Source organism: Peromyscus maniculatus, chromosome 3 (assembly GCF_049852395.1).
Source record: "Peromyscus maniculatus bairdii isolate BWxNUB_F1_BW_parent chromosome 3, HU_Pman_BW_mat_3.1, whole genome shotgun sequence".
Taxonomy (NCBI): Eukaryota; Metazoa; Chordata; class Mammalia; order Rodentia; family Cricetidae; genus Peromyscus; species Peromyscus maniculatus.
The window spans coordinates 74,015,459-74,036,423 of record NC_134854.1 but is presented as its reverse complement, the minus strand read 5'-3'; the positions used below and the strand labels follow the sequence as shown (position 1 = coordinate 74,036,423).

The window sequence follows — 20,965 nt, the reverse complement described above, 5'->3', positions numbered from 1 at the left end:
TGACTTTTGGTGGGTAGGAGCTGCGTTGAGTTGCCCTCCAGCTTGGCCCATGTGAGTCCCCCCTGCCCCCTCCATGGCTGTATTCATCTAGACCCCTTTCTATATCTAGGCTCAATCTTCAGAGAAAATACTTGAGAAAAGGCTCACCCCACCTTCCCTCACAAAACCCCCGACCCAATCAAGCCAAATGTGTGCTTACCACTCTGGCGCTTTTGGAGTGTGACTGAAGAGTAAAAAAGTCAACTTTCCTAAAGGGATTTTGAGTTGAAAATGAGGATATTGGAAGCACCTCACATGCTTTATTTATTTATTTTTCTCTTGCTAAGTCCATGGCCCTGAAACTACCACATCACTGTCTAGGTTCGGGGACTGGGCCACCCTTGGTTAAACCAGAGCTGGATTATTTTTACTTGCCTCCTTGGCCCCTCTTTCCCACCATCTGTCATTTTCACAGGCTTTTGTGACATAAATCTTATGGAATGTTGGCTATGTGCACAGCAGCAAGGATCCTGACGCTCCCATTTCAGGCCCGTTGGCCAATGTAAGCAGCTGAGGGTGGCAGGGCTTGGGGACAGACACCACAGGAAGAGGCAGGGGTAGGGGACTCTGCAAAAAAACACACACGATGAATGAAAACGACAAGGCCAGGGTTGAGGGTTCCAGTGACTCATAAAGCAACATGAGGGGCCATGGGAGGATGCACAGGTTGACCTGTGGTTCCAGGCTCTATGGTGAGGACTGAGGACCGTCTCCAGCTTTAGCTTGGATCCTGGTGCACTGTGGGGTCTGGCCATTGTAGACGCCTTCCCTGGGACCCCAGAAGCCAGGGCTTGAAGGAAAAGCTGAGGACAGAGTATTTCAGCCCCCTCTAATCAAGTTTGTCTTTCCAAACATCCACATGTTGGCTTTTGGGGAAATCATTGACAACCTTTTTGGGGGGTTGATTACTTTTCTTACAGAAGACATAGAAGGAGGAGGAGGAGGAGGAGGGTATTATGCTGGTCACTATGAATACAAGTGCATCTTAAATTCTCCCCCCCTCCAGAGTTTACTCATTTCCCCTCTCTCCAGCTATTTGGCCAGAGCAATGGAGCAATGGAGAAGCGGGCATTTGAAGGATGTTTTGTTTCTGACGAGGGCAGTCTGTAACATAGTGGACCTTTTAACACTGCACTGACAGACACTCTCAGTTTTAATATAATTGATGTATTCATCAGCGCAGGAGCAACGTGGCTTCCCAAAAGGGAGAAAAATTTGTATTTTCACCTAAGCACTGACCAGCTTGTGGGCTGGACACTTCCCCAAGATGTTAAGCAGACTCGATGGAAAAGGTTTGTTCGCCTCCAGTTTGACTTCCCTCACTTTGTAATTTTTGGACTTGAGTCAATTTTTCGTCCATTCCTCTGCACTTGTTGGGCAGAGGCCAGTGCCTCGGGCGTGCTCTCCCCGTGGTGTTGACAGAGTGTTTTTCGGTTATACCAAAGGCCACAGATTTTATGTCAGACTTCAAGATACTCAGCTTGATAAACATGTCTGCCTCTGGCGATTGGCAGCCTTCTTCCTGGAAAAGAAAACAGAACGGTTTTACATAAATAAGGCAAGGGGCATGACTTGCATAGACTAACAGGGCTTTGAAGGCGCATCTGAGCCGGGCCCATCTCCTGTGTCTGGTTCTTTAGCTTGATTTATTCCTGAATTCCTGTTTAAATCCAGCACCATCTGATGGTTTTCATCAACCATATGTGTCCGGCTTTGTTAGCAAATAAGCAAATCAACAACTGATCTGTTTGGGATGTTGGGTGGTGGTAACTTTAGGTCTGTGCTTGAACAAACACCCTGGCTTTTTGCATATGCATATGTGTATATATGCACACACACACACACACACACACACACACACACACATACACACACACACACACATTGCTGTTTGAAATGGTGGATTATTGTTAGCGTCTTTTGTTCACCTTGATGCACAGAAACTCCAAGATGAGATATCTGAAGGGGTTTTCCTTTTTGGTTTCTAGAGGCAGGATATAGCTCAGGCTGGCTTAGAACTTGTCATCCTCCTGCCTTAGACCCTCAAGTGCTAATATTATAGATGTGCACCACCTTGCATATTTTTAAACTAAGTTTTCTTTTCCTTCACTTTTCCTCCTTTGCTCTAGTGGCAGATCCTCAAGTTTAGGTAGGGAATCAGCCTGTGGCAGAGAACACAGCTCTCTGTTAGCTGGGCTGATGCCCATAGTCGGAGGGCTGGATAATTGCTGGCAATTTCTTATAACAGGAAAGGGTCTTGGTTTATAACCTAGATTACAAAGGCTGCTATTGAGAAGCAACAGGGGTAATTCTTTGATGACCAGTACCCTTTCTCTAAAACTACCTCTCCACTGAGCACACGGGCTAGAAGCCAGGGGCGGGAGACAACATCAGCTTCTCCATGTCGGATTCCTTTTGGAAAGATTGGTGTGTGTGCACCAGACAGCTCAGGGCCAGCAGGAGAAGCCCCTCCAGGGTGGCCTGTTGGATGGCTCAGGGTTACCTCACCTAGATACAGGCTGCTGTAAGGCTGCTCAGACTCTGGCCGCTGCTTCCCAGACGCCCCTGTGGCACTTAGCTTAGCCCCTCCCCCAGGCTCTTCTGCAAAACTCAGTGCCAGACCTCTGATGTCAGAGCCGGCCTAGGATTAAACACCAGCAGGAGCTCAGCCCAGGGACAGGGAGGGTCATCACTAGTGGGTCTGAGAGTGATTTCAAGGCCTGGGCTAATATGTTATTCATTACTGATGTCAGATGAGAAACTCTGAACCTGTCTGTTGGGTGGTAGCTCTTTCGATGGCACCTCCCCAGGGCCATTGAGGAAGCTCATGGCTTTTACACAGGAAGTTAGTTACCTTATCAGGTATTGGAGCTAGACAGAGACAAAATAGTTCATCAGTATTCACAGCTGTGGATAACAGCACCTAGAAACCAAAGCCTTGCTTGTTAGACATGTTGATTCCTACAGCCATTGTGTACAAGCATATATGTGTGAATAGCCATATCAGAAGAAGGATATTGATGCTTGATATCTTAGAATGACTGGATTCAGGATGTCTTGAAGATGCTTGTGTGCCTTGTTCTATTTGCAGAGGCCAAGGTACATGCATGGTGGTCTTCTGGTAGCCTCAACTAGATCTGAAAACCTCCATAACTAGATCTGAAAACCTCCATAACCATAAGTAAGTATTGGATGAGGGGCTAAGTTACTTAACTTCCACAAATGTTTTTAGTTATTGATAAGCTAGGATATGCTTGGCTGTGTTTGGTTAGTGCAAAGGTTTAGTGGAAGAATGGTACATAACTACAACATACTGCCCAGTCCCAAAGCACTTGGTCAACACTAGATGTTGTAGCTAGAGTTTTCCTGCCTGGCCCATAGTCAGGATAAATCTTTGTCACCCGCCAGTCCCACAGCCGCTCAGACCCAACCAAGTAAACACAGAGACTTATATTGCTTACAAACTGTATGGCCATGGCAGGCTTCTTACTAACTGTTCTTATAGCTTAAATGAATCCATTTCTACAAATCTATACCCTGCCACGCAGCTCGTGGCTTACCTGCATCTTTTCATGCTGCTTGTCAGAGTGGCGGCTGGCAGTGACTCCTTCTGCCTTCCTGTTCTTTTATTTCTCCTCTCTGTTAGTCCCGCCTATACTTCCTGCCTAGTCACTGGCCAATCAGGTTTTATTTATTGACCAATCAGAGCAATTTGACATACAGACCATCCCACAGCAAGATGTTTTTGTTATAATTATTACTGCCATAGTATGCCTATGTGACTTTAAAACTATCTATCTGTCTGTCTGTCTGTCTGTCTAGTGTGTGTGTGTGTGTGTGTGTGTGTGTGTGTGTGTGTGTGTGTGTGTGTGAGAGAGAGAGAGAGAGAGAGAGAGAGAGAGAGAGAGAGAGAGAGAGAGAGAGAGAGAGAGAGGACACACATGCACATGTAGACATCAGAGGGCAACATTTTTCAGAACCCCATTTTCTCCTTCCACCTTTTACTTGGTCCTGGGCGCCATCTCAAGGCATCGGACTTGTAGAGTGAGACCTTCACCTGCTGAGTCTCCTCTGAGAATTTTAAATGGACGTGGAAGGCAGACTGAACCCCAGCAGGTAACAAGCACTGCCCCAATGGGGCCGCTAGAGAACACATCTTTTCCGAAGTCTGGCTCACTTTGTCTGACATGGAAGATGAAGGCATGCATTGAGGTTGAGCAACCGAGGAGGATTCCTGTTGTCTGCAGGAAGCAGGAGATTTTGTCAAGGTTTTATGTCACAGCTGTTTTTCTTCTACTTTCTCTTAGTTAAAAACAATTTTCCATTACTCTATTTAAATTTTTTTTTCTGAATAAATTCCGTAAGATGTAGTTATATATTTTATACACAAGTAAAACCCCATTTCCTCACATTTCTTTGGGGGGGGGGAGGTACTTGAACTGTTATAGTTATAATATTTTAAAATTTTATTTCACTTCATTATTAGAAGACTAAGCCCTCAACTGTAAATTGCAGCTTTTCCTGTGACATGGCGAATGTGCCACATCCCTTTGGCAGGCCCGCAGGGTGGGTTAGAGGAGGAACAGTTAAACTACCCATTCAAGCCATGCAAAGCCTATGCACCAAGGCAAAGCCACAGGGGACCGTCCTGTAGTCCAGAGGCCTCTGGGATACTGACCACAAACTCCGCTTGGGAGGGTGGCTCTCCCTGCCTTCATAAAGCCTTGGGTTCTGTAGAAGGACAACACCGCCCTCCTGATAATCTTTCCTGATTATCAAAATGTAGCCCAAGAGCTGAGAAAGCTACAGAATACCAAATTACACCTATTTCAAAATAGACAGTTGGGCCCTTTATCTAAAATGTAACTGCTTAAGGAAATACAGGGCTATCAAGTTAAATGGTATAATTTTACATATGGAAATGGCTGTCCTTTCTTATTTTTAAAATTTACCTTAGGACACAATTACCTGCCCACAGAGCCAAGTTTTAAGTTGGAAACATCCTCTTGGCTGGAAGTTTTTTTTTCCATTCTCAGGGGCCCCATGGAGTAGTGCCACTCTCTGATGTCAGGGGAGCGCGTTCCTTACCAGAAGCACGCTTCCTCAGTGAAAATCTCACCGGGAACAGACTCACCCATCATTATCTGTTCTCACCAAGAGGTTGTGCACCAGCTTTTCTATTCTATGGAATCTTCTAGGGAGAGGAGGCACTAACCTGTCTATAAAGGGGCCTAGTAACTGCCAAGAAGAGGACTAGGGGAACCCCTGTTTGGTGAGTCCTAGGGCACCCCTTGTGTCTTCTGTCTGACTTCAGAGCTCTCTACTATTCTGAACATAGGAACTGACTGCACACAGGCAAGATGATGGCTCCAGGTCATTTTCCAAATGGCATTCTGTTTTTCTGTCTGCAACAGTTCTCTGGAGTGAGCTCATCCAGCCTTTCTTGTCTCCACTAGTCTCCACTAGCTGCCAGAAAAACTCAGTGTTAACTGCTGCCTGAGTTTTCTTATTAAGGAACAAAGGACTTGGGGATCTTCTATTTTAATTGTTTTGAGACAGGGTCTCTCTCCATAGCCCTTGCTGTCCTGGACTCACTATCTAGATTGTTTCTCAGGAACCCCCATTTCCGGCCAGTCTTGAACTCAAAGAGATCCACCTGCCACTGCCTCCCACGGGGGTTAAAGGTGTGCACCACTATTTCTGGTGTGATTTTCCTAGTCTTAATGTGGACGAAGGTTCCATGTGATGAGTGCAGTGCCATCATTACTACAGTATCAAACGTTTGTGCTTGCGATGGCAGCCTGAGCCCAGAGACAGAAGCAGAGGCCGTTTGTTTGTTCATGAAACTTTTCATGAGTTTATAATTCACTTGCTGGGCTGGCCTGGATGCTCTCAGGGCTGTTAACACAACTGTGGCCTGAGTTCACTCTCAGGGTGGAGAAGAGATGGGGAGGATGGAGCATGAGTGTGTGGAGCACAAAGACATGGATGCGGTGTGCTGGGATGCAAAGAGATTCCCATGGAAGGTTGGACAAGAGAGAATGTTTCCAGTTAATGGATAGGGGAGGCTTCTTAGACGGGGCACTGAACTAGGTAGACAGTATGGGCAAATCTAGAAAAGGGAGCATCAAGTGCAAATGGGATTTTTGAGTCTGCTTTCTTGAAAGAATAACTCTGGGTGTGTATATTTCTTTTCATGGGCATTAGGGCCTAGCTTCCGGTTCTAGATCCTATGTGAGGTCTGTGATTTTAAGACAAGAACCTGTCAAGATAAAATGATTCAAGGCAAAAGAGCAATTTCACACGAGTGTGTGTCCTGCAAATGGCATGTCTTCTGCACTGGGGCGATCTGTCAGGTCATGGTGTCAGATAAATAAGATCTTTGGAATCGAAAGCTTGGCCAAGGTTCCAAATCCCTCTGGTTCCCAGTGGCTGTGGATGGCCTGTACCTGTTTACAGAAGGAGTCCCTGTGGGCTCAGGCAATCACGCTTTCCTGCTTTCCGGGAAAGTCAGGAGGCTGCATTTCCTGGCGCCTTCCACGGGGGCTCCATGAGGCTCTCCGGCTGCCCTGCTGGTCTGCAGACAGCAACAATCCTTGTCCTTGGGGCAGGAATAATTAATGGGGTGAGTGTAGGTTTGTGGCTTTGGAGCAGCGAGGGTGAAACTGCTTGTCCATTTCAGCCTTCTCATAAACCACTGGGACCCTTGCTTCCCGAGTCACCGGCGACCCTGCAAGGCTAACAAAGGAGGCCCATTGATCATTGCCCTCTGAAATTGCTGCCAGAGTGAGGCTGTCCTTCACAACTTGCTGACATCTCTTGACAGTTTAAACATGGTCCAAGCAAGAGGCCTGCAGCCAGCATAGCGTAGGGCCAGGAATGAAAGGCAAATGTGAACATTTGCGGCAGACGCTAGAGCAGGGTGTAAAGCAGCGTGTCCGTGGGGACATTTTGATTGTGTAGTAGGAAGCTTTTCAGAGTCTCCAGGCTCTGCTTGTGAGGCGCTGCTGGTAAGAGGAATTCCCGTGGTCCCTGGACACTCTGAAAACAAGAAACCAGGAGGCAGGGATGTGTCTTTAAGCACATAGCATGTCCTTGGGTTGCGAAGTCAAGATGTGTCAGTCAGCAACGGTGGTGTGTGTAGGGTGTGTGTGTAGGGGTGGATGGAGGTGGAGACAGGATTAGCAGGTGTAATTGAAAGCAACTTTTCAACTCGTCTGTACTTGATGCTCAGAAAGGTTCAGAACACTGGCCTTGGCTTCCGTGTCTGCTGTTATAAATAAAGCTTTATTGGAACTCAGCTATGTATGCTTTTGTGTGTGTAGTGTTGATGGCCATGTTCCCTCTGTATCAGAACTGAGGAGTCATGACAGAGACCAAATGGCTCACCAAGCTGAAGACGTCAGTTATTCGGTCCTTGACAGAAAGAGTTTGTTGATCCCTGCTCTAGATTAGTGAGGGCCAATGGTGACTTTCATGAAAGAGTGTTCGCATGTGCATGTATTCATGAGTGTGTGCATATGTGTGGAGGTCAGAGGTCAATCTTTGGTGTTGTTTTTTAGGTACTATCTGACTTATTTGTGTGTGTACATGTGTACATGGGTTCACGTATGTATTTGCAGGTGTGTGTGTGTGTGTGTGTGTGTGTGTGTGTGTGTATGCACGCACGTGTATGCTTGTGGAAGTCAGCCTCCAGTGTTGTGCCCCCAACATGATTATCCTCCTTTCTTTTGAGGCAGGGTCTTTCACTGGGAAGTAGGGCTCACCAATTCAGCTATGACTTCTCCCATCAAGCCCCAGGAATTCTCCTGTCTCTGCCTCCCCACAAGCAGGCTTAAAACCTGTTCAGCCACAGCTGGATTTTTATGGGTGTTCTGGGGACCAGTGTCAGCTCCTCTCCTCATGTTTCCACGGTTAGCATTTTTCTGACTGACTGAGAGGTCTCCTCAGATCCTTCTGTTTTGTTTCTTACTCTGCAGCTCAGATTAGCCTGAACTTACTACGTGGTCCAATCTGGGCTTAAACTTAGGACAAATCTCCTGCCTCAACCTCCCAGCTGCTGGGATTGCAAGTGTGAGGCACCACACCGGACTAGGATGGGCTTTATAGAGAGGGTGTCTTAGAGAGGCTGTGACGCCATGTGTGGCCTTTGTGGTCTCAGAAGCCAGCGTGAGAGAGCTGGGGCAACAGTTTTGCCTTTTTCTGGAGACTCTAACTCCTGTACCAGTCCCATTTTATTTTGATAAGATAGTAGAGTTTATGGCAAACAGTTCCAGCCTCCTGTGACTTTAGGGATCATGGGAAAACATGGGTGGAATTTAATTCACTTAGAGCTCTCACAATCCAAACTGCTGCTTCTTTATCAGAAGGGTGAACGTAGAGAACATGATTTTGGCTGTGGATTGGTTTAGACATGACTATGAAAATTCCCAGGACCCCAGGTAGGTTAAGGAAAAGCCCAGCACACTTGTTCTGACATCCTATAACTAAGTATCCAAGCTTCTCATGCAGAAATAGAGTCCTTTATTGTCAAGAAGGAGTAGCTTTCAAAGTACACACTGCAGGGCTGGGGAGATGGCCCGGTGTTTAAGAGCAGGTACCATACTGCAGGGCTGGAGAGATGGCCTGACATTTAAGAGCAGGTACCCCACTGCAGGGCTGGGGAGATGGCCTGACATTTAAGAGCAGGTACCACACTGTAGAGCTGGAGCACGTACTGCTCTTCAAGAGGATGGGAGTTTGGTTTTTAGCAACTTAGGTAGGGTGGCTTACATCCACCTCTAATTTCTTTTTTCTTTTTTTCTTTTTTTTGGTTTTTCGAGACAGGGTTTCTCTGTGTAGCTTTGCGCCTTTCCTGGGACTTACTTGGTAGTCCAGGCTGGCCTCGAACTCACAGAGATCCTCCTGGCTCTGCCTCCCGAGTGCTGGGATTAAAGGTGTGCGCCACCACCGCCCGGCTTCCACCTCTAATTCTTGCTCCAGGGGATCTAACACCTCTACCCTCTTGTGTCTCGTGTGTATATACCCCTACCACACACTTAAAAAGAATAAAAATTAAAAGTTTTAAAGTACCACATTGCTATACTTATAAAAAAAAATTCATAGTCACTTGGGTGGAAAATTCTACAGTGACTCAGTTTCTACTTTCATACTCAAAACTGTCATTCAGAGATGTTGTTTGCCTTGGTGAAGAAACCAGTGGGTTGTGCTGAGAAAGATTCCGAGGATGCATTCAGGATGAGGACAAAGCTCCAGGGCAGATGACTGGCGAGATTTGAAGGGGATGTGAGCCCTGCATCCGCGCGGCAATCCTTCTCTCTGGCGTGGAGGCCATGGGGCTACGACAGTCTTTCATTTCTTTGTTATCGGTTCTCTCCTTCCTTGTCTGTGGGCCTGGAACTCAGCCGTCCTGTCTCGGGCCTCGTCTTATTCCTTACCTCTGCTGACTTCATCGCTCCATTCATTTCTTCCTGTGTTTGTTTCTCTCAGCTCCTCTCACTGTGGAGAGGACATTTTGAGAAGTCTGTTTCAGGCCCTTCTAGGGACAACACAACCAGCCACACAAGTGGGTAGGTTGTAACCTAGGTCGGGGGACAGGAGTACAGGTTTCATTCAGGTGTCCTTGCTCCTTTTTTAAAAAAGCCTTTATCTTTATTTCTTTCCTTTTCCTTTTTATCTTTTATACATATATTAATATTTCATTAGGTAGAACTTACTTATATTTAGTTTTGAATTAAAAGGATTTTTATGTGTATGTGTGCATGTACCTGTGTGCTCATGCATGTCGAAGTCAGAGGATGACCTCGGGTGTCACTTCTTAGACAAAGAGTCTAACTGGCCTGGAATCTTGATTGGGCTAAACTGGCTGGCCAGAGAGTCCCAGGGGTCTCTCGGCTGGATGAGCCTTATATTCTAGAAGTTTCCTGAAGCATGGCATGTGTTTCATGATCCATCAGAGCTGAAGGCCTTTGCCAGGGTTTATTTCTCGCTTCCAGATCTGTAGGTTGGTTCTGACTTACTTTGGCTCTGAGGGACTCCACACTTTTTCCAAGCCAGGACCAATGTTGAAAGAGGAGCTTCTGCTGAGGACACTCTTCTCAGGGCAGCGGGAATCACAGAGGCTGAACCGAACAACTCAACTGCATTTCAAGTTTCTGCTTGGATGGGCTACATGCTATTCTTGCTCACGTGCTATTGGTCCAGGCCAGTTGCCAAGCCACACTTCCTCTCACAGGGAAGCACAGCTCAGGTGAGGCCTGGCTGGTGTTCTTATGGGAAGGAGAAAGGTTCAGATGATCAAGTGTAAGGTAAAACTTCAACTGGGGCTGGTTCGTGGTGGTGCACGCCTTTAACTCTAGCACTCAGGAGGCAGAGGCAGGGTGGGTCTCCCAGCATGGTCTACAGAGTGAGTTTTAGGAAAACCAAGGCTACACAGAGAGAAACCTTGTCTCAACAAACCAAACCAAACCAAACCAACCCACCAACCTACCAACCAACTAACCAACCAACCAACCAACCAACCAAATAAACAAACAAAAACTTGAGCTGGGCTATTTCATTCAGCCCAATTTCCCAAGTTAACTGACCACAGACCCCTTTCCCTGGAGGGCACTGTGGGAAACGCTGAGCTCATCTAGCCCGAGTCCTTAGAAACTGACATTTCCTTGAAAGTCCTGCTATGCATCAGCTTGTAATGTCCTAACAGTCAGGGTTCAGAGAGAGAGACAGGGACATTCAAACTTTCCCATGGCAGTGAGTTTAGTACATGGCAGGAGCTGTGAAAAACAGATTTGGAAAAGAATCCCCAAGTTCCCACTCTTGTACCGTGGCTGGCTGTACAGTGGTCTCTGTAGGAGCCATCCCTGCTCCTTACCATCTCCCCCAAATATCCTGTTTCTAAGGAAGTGCCACTTGCTATCTATCTATCTATCTATCTGTCTGTCTGTCTGTCTGTCTGTCTGTCTATCTATCTATTATTTATTCACTCATTTATTTTTGTCTATCTACCAATAAGATCAAGACTCCGCCTGGTTGTTTGTCTGTCTAGATGTGGATGACTTCCTTTGTTGGAATCAATGGTATGGATAAAGAATTGCTTGAAATGAAGATGACTTAGTGGGCATGTCATGTGTTCATGGCAGGGAGCCTAGCTTCTGTAGGCTTTGCCTATGGAAAGTAGAAAAATAAACCTACACTAGGAACACACAGTCTTCCATGATAGCAGAGGGTAAATGGCTCCCCATCTTGAAGTCATGAGCTGTGGTCTCTGGACTAAAGGACAGGCGGGACATGAGGACATCCTCTTTTTAGACAGCAGCGTGGGCACCGTGTTGGTGTTCAGTTGATGATTCTAGTTTCTAGTCTTGGACTCTTTGTCTTCTCACCTGCAATAAGAGATTCTACATGAGGCCTAGACGTTCTCATAGTGGGAGAAGTGCTGCCCACGTACAGAAGGGTGGCACAGATGCTGCTTAAGTTGCTTTTGGTTTTACCCCAAGCATGTGCTCTTTCAAGCCCCTCTTTCTAATTTGCTATTGTCAAATGGATACAGTTACGTGTTTAGCCATCTTTAAGTGTACATACACTTATGTAGGGTTTAGTCTATTCACCATGCATACAACCACGAACACTACAATTTCTAGAAATTTTGCATCCTCCTGAACGAACTATGCCCATTAATAAAAACTCTTCCTTGTCTTTTCCCTGTCCCAGGCCACTTTGTTTGCCGTCTCTGCAGGGCGACTTTCACACTTTTTGACTTTTGGGCTTTGACTATTTCGTTTAACACAAGGTTCTCTATATTGTTCTCAAGGTTCATCTATATTGTCACACCTCAAAGGGTGGAAACGCACTGGGCTTTTTGTTGTTGTTGTTTGTCTCTGTGCTTAGAATTGAAGCAAACTATTCTTTAGCTCAGAGGCTTCGGCAAGTTTTGACTCAGTGGGCTTAGGCTCTTCTCCTAAGGTGCTCTGAATTAGATTTAAACAGACTTATGCAAAATAATAGCATGCTGTCAGTAGCACACAAACAAAACAGAATCGCACTCTTCCTTTAGCCAAATAATCTCCCGTTGTTATATGTGCCACGTTCTCATTTATCTACCCATCTGTTCACGGATGCAGGTTGTTCCCACCTTTCGGCTGTTGTGAATAGTGTTGCTACAGAAGTGGGATAAGCCAAGCCTTGTTTGGAAGGCTCCAGTCCAGCTCTATACTCGAGAAGTCCCGAGTCTCAGCTGCGATGAGATACAGTGTTTGGTGAGTTGAAGAAGACAGGCAACAGTTGGCTAAAGTTCTGGTTTGAAATCCAATCATCTTGGTGTCTTTTTCCTTCTCCTCAAGTCTGACTTTCCCCTGGAATCGAATTCAGCTCTTAGACCCACCTTGGTGGCAGATGGGTGATGGAAGGCCTTGGGTTGGAAAAAGCCTCCAGGCCAGCTGAGTCCTGCTCCTTTCCATATGAAGGGGGCCGTTTGCTGTTGTGGGATTGAAAGTATTACAACTGAGTGACAGTTGTTTAATATTCAAATTACATGAACTTTCTGTGTTATGGTTTTGCCATTTGATGCATTAGACTCCGTGATATGATTGAATTTGTAAGTTGGAACTGTGTTTACTAACAGAGGCTGACACGATTCTGCTAAGCGTTTATATTAGACCCACTGCGGTGATGTGGGATCCAGAAAGATAGTTTGGGGAGGCTGGAACCCACACTGGCCAAAGTTTAAATTTCACAAGAAATGTTCTTGGAGATGAAATCCATGTTTCTCTCATTTGGGCTTATTATGCGATGATGGATGTGAGACAAGAGGAGACTGGGTCCAAAATAGGGGGTTATGGAAGTCAAAAGTCAAAGGGATTGCTGGTTTTCAAGAAATGGTCCAAGGGGGACCAGAAAAGCTCTTAATGGTCTGATTTTATTATTGTTTTCTCTTACAAGGCCTTCTTGGCCGTGGGTATAAATACACGCTCATTAGCAGAAGTTTCCAGCTTATATTTTCTCTGGAGAATAACTAAGGTCTGCTCATTCCAAGATGGGGAAGTGGGTCTGGAGCCAGTTTTCAGGGTTGTTATGGCCCAGAAACGGGTGACATCATCCCCTCTTCTGCAATCAGCCTAGAGCTGAACCAACTGTCCTCACCCAGGAACCGGCAACGCATTTGAAGTTAGTGAGGCTAGGATTGTCCTGGCCTCGGAAGGTGGTTTAAAGCAGATTTATGGAAATCTCCAATGCAGTATTAGTAAGGCCCAAATAAATCAGAAAACGATAGCAATTTTTACCATCTTAGAAACTATGGTTTTAAATTAATTACTAGGGGAGTCTATACGGTTAAAAATGATAAGCAAGCAGATTTGTTCTGTTCATAAACAGGTTTCAGTTTTAAAAGTTATTGCATATTAATTTTTTAAATTTATGAACTAATTACTGATGAAGGTGTTCATAAAAGTATGCAACAGAGAAGAATTGCCCACAACCTAGCACCCTAAAAGCTATGAAGGTATTTTTGTATAATTCTTTATAGTATGTCTCCTTAGTTACTTTTCTTTGCATATTTAGTCATAATTTAGGGACAACACTGCATCTTTTTGTTTTCACCTTAATGTTGTGTGAAAACATTTCCTGTGTTTTTACATGGTCTTCAAAGCCTTGATAGTAAATGGCTCAATCAAAGAAAAGCATATACTGCAGAGCATTTTGATGACTTCCAGGTTTAAACTAAACTAGGCTGTGGGCATTTCCAGATTTGTGATTCAAGATCTGGCCCTTCCAAAGGTCTATGACATAGGGCACTTGGTAATTGTTTTGGTGGCACCTGGGGAATATGAATCACAAGATTGGAGTCCAGGAGCTAGTTATTCAGCTGATCCTGACATGACTGCTTGGTTAGCATCACGATCTTAGCCTAATTTACTTTCCGGTTATCCCAGTCTTAAGCATCTGGTTTGTTTATCCATCTTTGAGCAGGTTTTAAAACAAGGCAGCCCAAAAGGCCTAGACACACGCATAGAAGCGAAGGTTCTGAGGAAAGAGACTGAGTGCTACCCACCAGCTTCCCTTTGAACAGCTCTGATGGCTCAGTCCTGCCTAGGGAGGGCTTGGCTGACAGAACTTAGAGACAGCCTGTTTCCATGGGAACCTGTTTCTACCAGTGATGTGTTTCTGCTGCAACCCCTGCTTTAAAAGGCATCAGATCTAGGGGCCCGGAGAAGACTGGGGACTGGTGGGAAGGGGGTGCTCAAAGGCATGGACAGGGACGAGACTATGATGCAATGAACACAGGTGAACAGGACAGAGATTCATGTGGGTGATGATTGACCACATCTATTCGTCACATGGATGTGGCAAGGAGTTTGGGGAGGAGATTTGGTAGTGGGCTGGATAGAAGACAGAGAGAATGTAGAGAGAGGTGTAGAGAGGAGAGTGAGTAAGGACCATGTCCTCATGAAATAACATGTTTAGGGTAAATACAGAAAAGGTAATTCCTCTTAGTAACCAATACAGATATCTTCCAGAGCTTCGGAAACGAAGTTACTGTGAATGTCTGAGTCCTAGAAGACAGCCAGTGAGCTTCCCAGAGCTTAAAGTGGCCTGTCTCAACCACCAGACTGAGTTTTCAGATCATGTACAAAAATATTAGCATTCCCTATTCAAATAAATAGGATACAGTCTGGGGACCCATGGTTGTCTGGTTTTACTTTGAAAAGAACATTTAAGAAAGTACAGAGTGTAAATAGAAGAAGAAGGTTACGCTGTGACCCACACAACCACACTGGAGTTCACCTTCCAGAACAAGAAGATTGTCTGAAGGAAGAGAAGGAAACAGCCTTTGCTTTTCCAAGTTCCTTCTCAACAAAATTCTTGGTTAGACTCTAAAGATGTGTTTTCTGTTCCTTCTTGAAATTTTTACACCCCCTCCCTTTTTTTTGAGCTGTCTGAGTGGATGCTGAAACAGCCAGCATGTTAAGAGTACATTTCCTATACAAACAAACAGAGCTCAGACCCAAGAGGAAAGAGCGCAGTCCTGTCAACCCGAAAGGACCCAGCACATGCTAATTTCTGTAATTGAAGTATCCAAGGGATTCCAGGGTACAGGAATGACCCATAAAACAGGACTGGCACCACACAAAAACACATTCCTGGCCTCCAGGCGGGCACTGAAGATAAGCAGGCCCTTAAGAGTAGGAAGCAGTCTACTCCCATCAGATGAGCTTTAGAAATCCCTCCCTTTAAAATTAAAAATCCCCCCTTTAAAATTAAAGTCCTTTCTAAGCCTCCTCCAGAGCTGGAGGCTGTGAAACCCACACAGTGCCTGGGAGAAGAGAAAGGGAGGAAGCCGCCGAGATCACGACACTCCCGAGTTTCTTTCTCAAGGTCTTTCAAGTTTTTAATAAACTTTCCCAGACTCAGATCTCACGCCAGGGATTCCCACCGACTTAGTGTCTACAGAGAACTTACACACAGGAGACCCAGAGCCACGGGCAGTATGCATGTCCTGTTGTTTTTTTTTTTTAAATTCTTCTTTTTTCTTTTTTTTGAAATTAAAATATCATTTTCCCCTTCCCTTTCCTTCTCCCAAACTCTCCCATATACCCCTCCTTGCTCTCTTTCAAATTCATGGCCTCTTTTTTTATTAAGCATGCACGTAATATATGTAATACATTTGTAAATATAACCTGCTCAGTCTGTATAGTACTGCTTGTATGTGTATGTTTTCAGGGCTGATCACTTGGTATTGAATGACTAATTAGTGTCCTCTTCCCTAGAAATTTCAAAGCCAGCATCTAATTTTCCCCAGTAGGCTGGATGGTGAGAGAATTCCTAATTCCATTTTGGGCTCAGCCGTCTTTGGGTATTCTCCAGCAAAAAAGGATGTTTTCCTTTCTTTCTTTCTTTCTTTCTTTCTTTCTTTCTTTCTTTCTTTCTTTCTTTCTTTCTTTCTTTCTTTCTTTCTTTCTTTCTTTCTTTCTTTCTTCCTTCCTTCCTTCCTTCCTTCCTTCCTTCCTTCCTTCCTTCCTTCCTTCCTTCCTTCCTTCCTTTTTTGTTTTCTGTCTGCCTGTTGTAAAACTCTAAAGTGTCCAAATTCCCTGTAATCAGAGTGGTCATAAAATTTGTTCTTTATTATAAATATGGGAGAGCTGTTAGTATTCTAAAATACAGCTCTCAAGCCAGGTGCGCACATACATACCTTTAATCCCACTGCTTGGAAGAAAGAAGCAGGAGGATCTCAGTGAGTTGGAGGCCAGCCAAAGCCACCTCTCTCTCTCTCTCTCTCTCTCTCTCTCTCTCTCTCTCTCTCTCTCTCTCTCTCTCTCTCTCTCTCAGCTTCTGGCAGTTTCTATTATAATTCCAGGTGAAGTGTCATGGGGACCAGAGTCCAGCCTATACAGGTTGGCAAGAAGAGAGACCCTTCCTCTCTGCAGGGAGGCCATCCAGCCTCTCAAGAGATGGAAGCCTGATTTCCTCAGTGTAAGTGGCAGCTTTGACTGGCTGCAAGGAGATCCTCAGTTTGTTTAATTTGGAATAAAGTTTTATGAGTTAATCTCTAGTGAGGGAAAGCAGCAGTAAACACAGAACATATTGGTCATTATTCTAAGTCTTCCTACATTCTTTCTCATGTGTGGAAGGAGAGAAAATAATAAAAAAAATCTACAAAACTCCCCAAGGGAGCATGATACTTAAACCTATGTGAGTATGTATGCGAGTGTGGGAGTGTGCATGTATGTGTGATTTTGTTTTGACCAGGCCATCTGGTGTACAACACACCCAAGGAATAAAGGTAAACATTTACCAGGAGATCCACATGGTTTCTGTTGTATATACACAGACCGTAGAAGACTCTTAGGTCTCTAGGAAGAAGAGATAAACACAGGCCTCTCTATGCATTACCAACACAGCTCTGCTCTTTCCAGACTGAACTGGTATTTATTTTAGTGGGCTTTCCAAACTCAGGTGGGCTGAGATGCCAGGGAGACACACGCAGTCTGGAAATGATCAATACCACCTCCGAGGAAATGCTGCCTTTCCCCTCAAGTTTAATAACATGGGAGGAAAATGCAGGGAGATTGTGAGACGATGGTGTGCTGAAAAGCGGATTAAATCTTGATTACATCACAACATAAATAATACGATAGCTAAACATGTTAAAGGTGAGCTTGAAGTGGTCTTAAAAACAAAGGAGGCAATTTACCTGATTTATTAGGGGAAGAGAAATGGAGCTTGGTGTGTGTTCTGTGGGTTTTATGTTTAATGGGACAGACTTTTAGGGAAACTGCTGAGGATTTGAAGACGCTAAACCCACAGCTCCTATGATGCTGGCTCAAGTTTTGAGCCTAGAGGAAGGGAGAAACCACCCACCAACCAGGTACACCAACCAACCAACCACAGAACCCGAATGGAATGCTGGGAGCCCAGACGCTGGAAACTTGGCTATTGTTTCTGAGGAGATCCAGGTTATCAGGCCACACTATAAGGTATCACTCGAACTCAAAACAGAAATGGAGATTTATTGGGAGTTATGGGTTGCCCCTGATAACTGGGCCCCCTGCTGATCTCCTTTTGGTGTCTCTGAAAACTCCTTAGTGAGACACCAATCTATCTTTCGGTTTTTGCTCATTCAGTGCAGTCTGGACCTTGTGGCTCACATCTTCTGAGAAGCTCAAGCCCAAGCCCCGTTTCTGAGGGCCTCTCAGTTTTCATCAAGAGTAGATAGCATGTTCTTGAAGGCTGGGCTGTGTTTGGAATGGGGTGGAGGCGCTGGCAGGCATGTTTGTAGAGTGTCTCTGAGCAGAAAGGGCCCTTGAGTCCTGGATTACTGTGTCAGTCTGTAAGCTCGGCCCTAGATCTAAGATCAGGATTTTCAGTAGGCTGGAAAACCCAGCTTCTAAGAAGCAAGCCTCAGCAGGATTAGGGAAAGGCTCACCAGAAGTCCCCATGAGCTGATGAGGTCTGTAAGGAACTTGAGGATGTTTCTCTGTCCTGACAAATGTGACAAGGTTACAGGCTTCCAGAGGACAATGGCCAGGCCTGTTTGCTCACCAATGGACACCCAAAGGGTGAGAATGAGAAACCAAAAGATACTGATGAATCAGTAAAGTGGAAAGACAAGAAGTATCAAGGGGCTTCCAGCAACTCAGTCTGATGGACTGTAACCTCACGCAGTCCCTAGCGTGACTTTCGTGAAGGGGCGGGCGTCTCAGCAGCGTGGGGACAGTGTAGGAGAGGAACTGGCAAAATGATTGCTTGGGAGATCAAACATTTCTGCCTGTCATTAATAGTGATGACAGGCACCGCCTGTCACATGCCAAGTGTGCTGCTTCTGGAAGCAAAACAAAGAGAAACAGACGACATCTTTGTCCCTGGACATGGATGAGCAGATTGGCCAATCTCGAACTCTCTAGGGTTGTACAACTGAGTCATCTAGGCTGAGTAGACATGTGGCGGGGGAGCTGTTTGCATGGGGACTCCTCATGAAAACACCAGTCACAGGGCTTTTGCCTTAGCACCCTGGGCTGTTGTGACTGTCAACTGAAGCTTCATGAGCTAACGTACATGTTTATTCTTAACAAAGCACTCTGGTATTTTATGTTCTATTATGCTTTGTTTTCAAACACTTCATCGCACAATGTGATGAGTTGACCTCATGGTTGGTGCTGGGAAGCAAAATCCGTGGATATATTTTCAGGGGGCTGGTGTTGGCAGGTTTTGTTTTTCTATTTCAACTTCATTGAAATATAGTTCATACACCTCAGAATTCACCCATTTAAAGTGTGAACTTCAATGATGCTGGTATATTTATAGATAGGTTGCAATCATCTCCACAGTCACATTTTAAGCAATTTCCTAATCCTTAAAACAAAATTCCTAGCCGGGCGGTGGTGGCGCACGCCTTTAATCCCAGCACTCGGGAGGCAGAGGTAGGCGGATCTCTGTGAGTTCAAGGCCAGCCTGGGCTACAGAGTGAGTTCCAGGAAAGGCGCAAAGCTACACAGAGAAACCCTGTCTCGAAAAACCAAAAAACAAACAAACAAACAAAAAAAAAAAAACAAAAAAAACCCCCAAAATTCCTTATTCTAGAGGCTTCTCAGCCACTAGAGAGTTCTTGGCAGTTGATCGTAGGTGGGGGAGGGTAGTTATTTTCTTAGTGGTGTAGCCCCTGTCAGGTTGCCCGCTCTCCAGTGAACAACCCCTCGGCCATGCTCACACATGCAGCCCTAATTAAACTCAGCGGGTCAGAAAGAGCCAAACAAACAAAGGCAGGGAAGTGGAAGGACTCTTTTTGAAAAGGAGAAGGGATTCGGTGGGAGTGAGGAGATGAGAAGGTGAGGGGGTTGGGGGGTGTGAAAATGACCAAAAGCACATTAGATACATGCATGAAATTGCCAAAGAATATAAAAAGAAACCCGTAATTATCGGCCATCTCTCCTAATCCCCTCAGCCCACGTAGCGCCATACAACCAGGCACCTACACTTTCAGTCGATAGAGACTTTTCTGTTCTGGCCTGACGGATGGGATCAAATGACATGTGGACTGCGTGACGTTTTTTTCCACTGATTTTTTTAAAATATACTTTCCATGGTGCTTTTCTTTCTTTTTTTTTTCTACCGAATGTTTCAGTACTTCATTTTTACAGCTTAATAATACTCCACTTTTTGGAATATGCCACCTTCTGTTTGTCTAGTCACCTGGATGTTTCACCTTCATGTAAATACAGGTCACCTCATCTCCGTGTGCTGTTTAAAGTGGGACACCTGAGAGATGTGTTCTTGGCAGGTGCTTGAACACTCCTGTTGGTGACAGCATTTCCTGGTTCCATCAGCAGCCACAGGGTCCAACTTTGAAACTCTTCCAGTGTTTTTTTTTTTTTTTTGTTTGTTTGTTTGTTTGTTTGTTTGTTTCCACATTGGCTGGGATCCTGGTTAGGGCAGGCATACAGGAGAATTGGTTTTGAAGGACACAAGGCCAGAGCCCCCCGCTTCCACTGTCTGGTGGTAGGGAACATGGGTTCACTTGTCAGGGCCGTGGAAGTGCTCTTTGGAAAGCCCTGCTCTCTGTCTTCAATGTGTGGAGCCTCTGGCCCAAAGCTGACCTTGATCTGCCTCACAACCATTTCCGATGGAGCCTGCCGCTGAGAAGGGAATCCATTCCCAACCCAGGGTTCCACTCCACTTTTCAGTTTGCTCTTTCTAGTCTCCCAAAATCACAAACCGCATAGCTCAACTGGAAGGCTTAGGTCAGTGTTAACTCAGTGTTACTCTTTTGTTAAAATCTCATTTCACACCTCTGAAGGAATCCGGGGCGCATGTACCAGTCCCAGGTCCTTGGTGTCCTCGTCCTTCAAGGGCCTTACAGCACTCAAAGAACGGTTTGATTTAGTGTTCACTGAAGAGCCACCTTTGGCATGGACCAATATCTGGAATGTTCCGGGTTATTAAAACACTGTCATTTTTCATTTTCCTGGCCTTGTCTCTGACATTCCGTGCTGACGTGGCTGTCTGAGGCGTACTTGGCATCTTCCTGGGCCTTTGCTAATCCCATGTTCTTTGTGACACATTCCAAGAGGGAAACTAGATGCAAAGCCGGGCCAGGAAGGAGACAGTGCCACTCAGAGAGAATCCTGGGCTTCCCAAGTGGTGGCTGGTGACCAGGATACATATGATGGTAGTGGCTGTATGAAGATTAATTGATGTTGCTTGGCCTCACCTGGACATGGCAGACACTTTGCGTACGTCTGTATTGATGTAGTTTAAGTCGCTGGAGGAGCCGGGCTGGCTACCATCTCAGCAGCAGGCTCTAAGAATCTGCCTGGATGGCTCCAGGCAGACAGCAGAGAGCAGGACATTTAGAACCACAGCTGTCTGTTAGCAAGACCCTCCTTAATAGCTTTATTCAGCTGACACTCCACGCTCATCGTGTGACAGTCCTTAC

General features: G+C 45.5%; 1 long non-coding RNA gene across 1 annotated transcript; it reads left to right on the top strand.

Moving 5' to 3' along the window:
• The first annotated feature begins 570 nt into the window (after positions 1 to 570).
• Positions 571 to 12,588, top strand: LOC143272158 (uncharacterized). The gene is made up of 3 exons (XR_013049596.1): positions 571 to 731; positions 3,131 to 3,220; positions 12,162 to 12,588. It is a non-coding gene; the product is annotated as an uncharacterized LOC143272158 (long non-coding RNA).
• Positions 12,589 to 20,965: the final 8,377 nt, after the last annotated feature.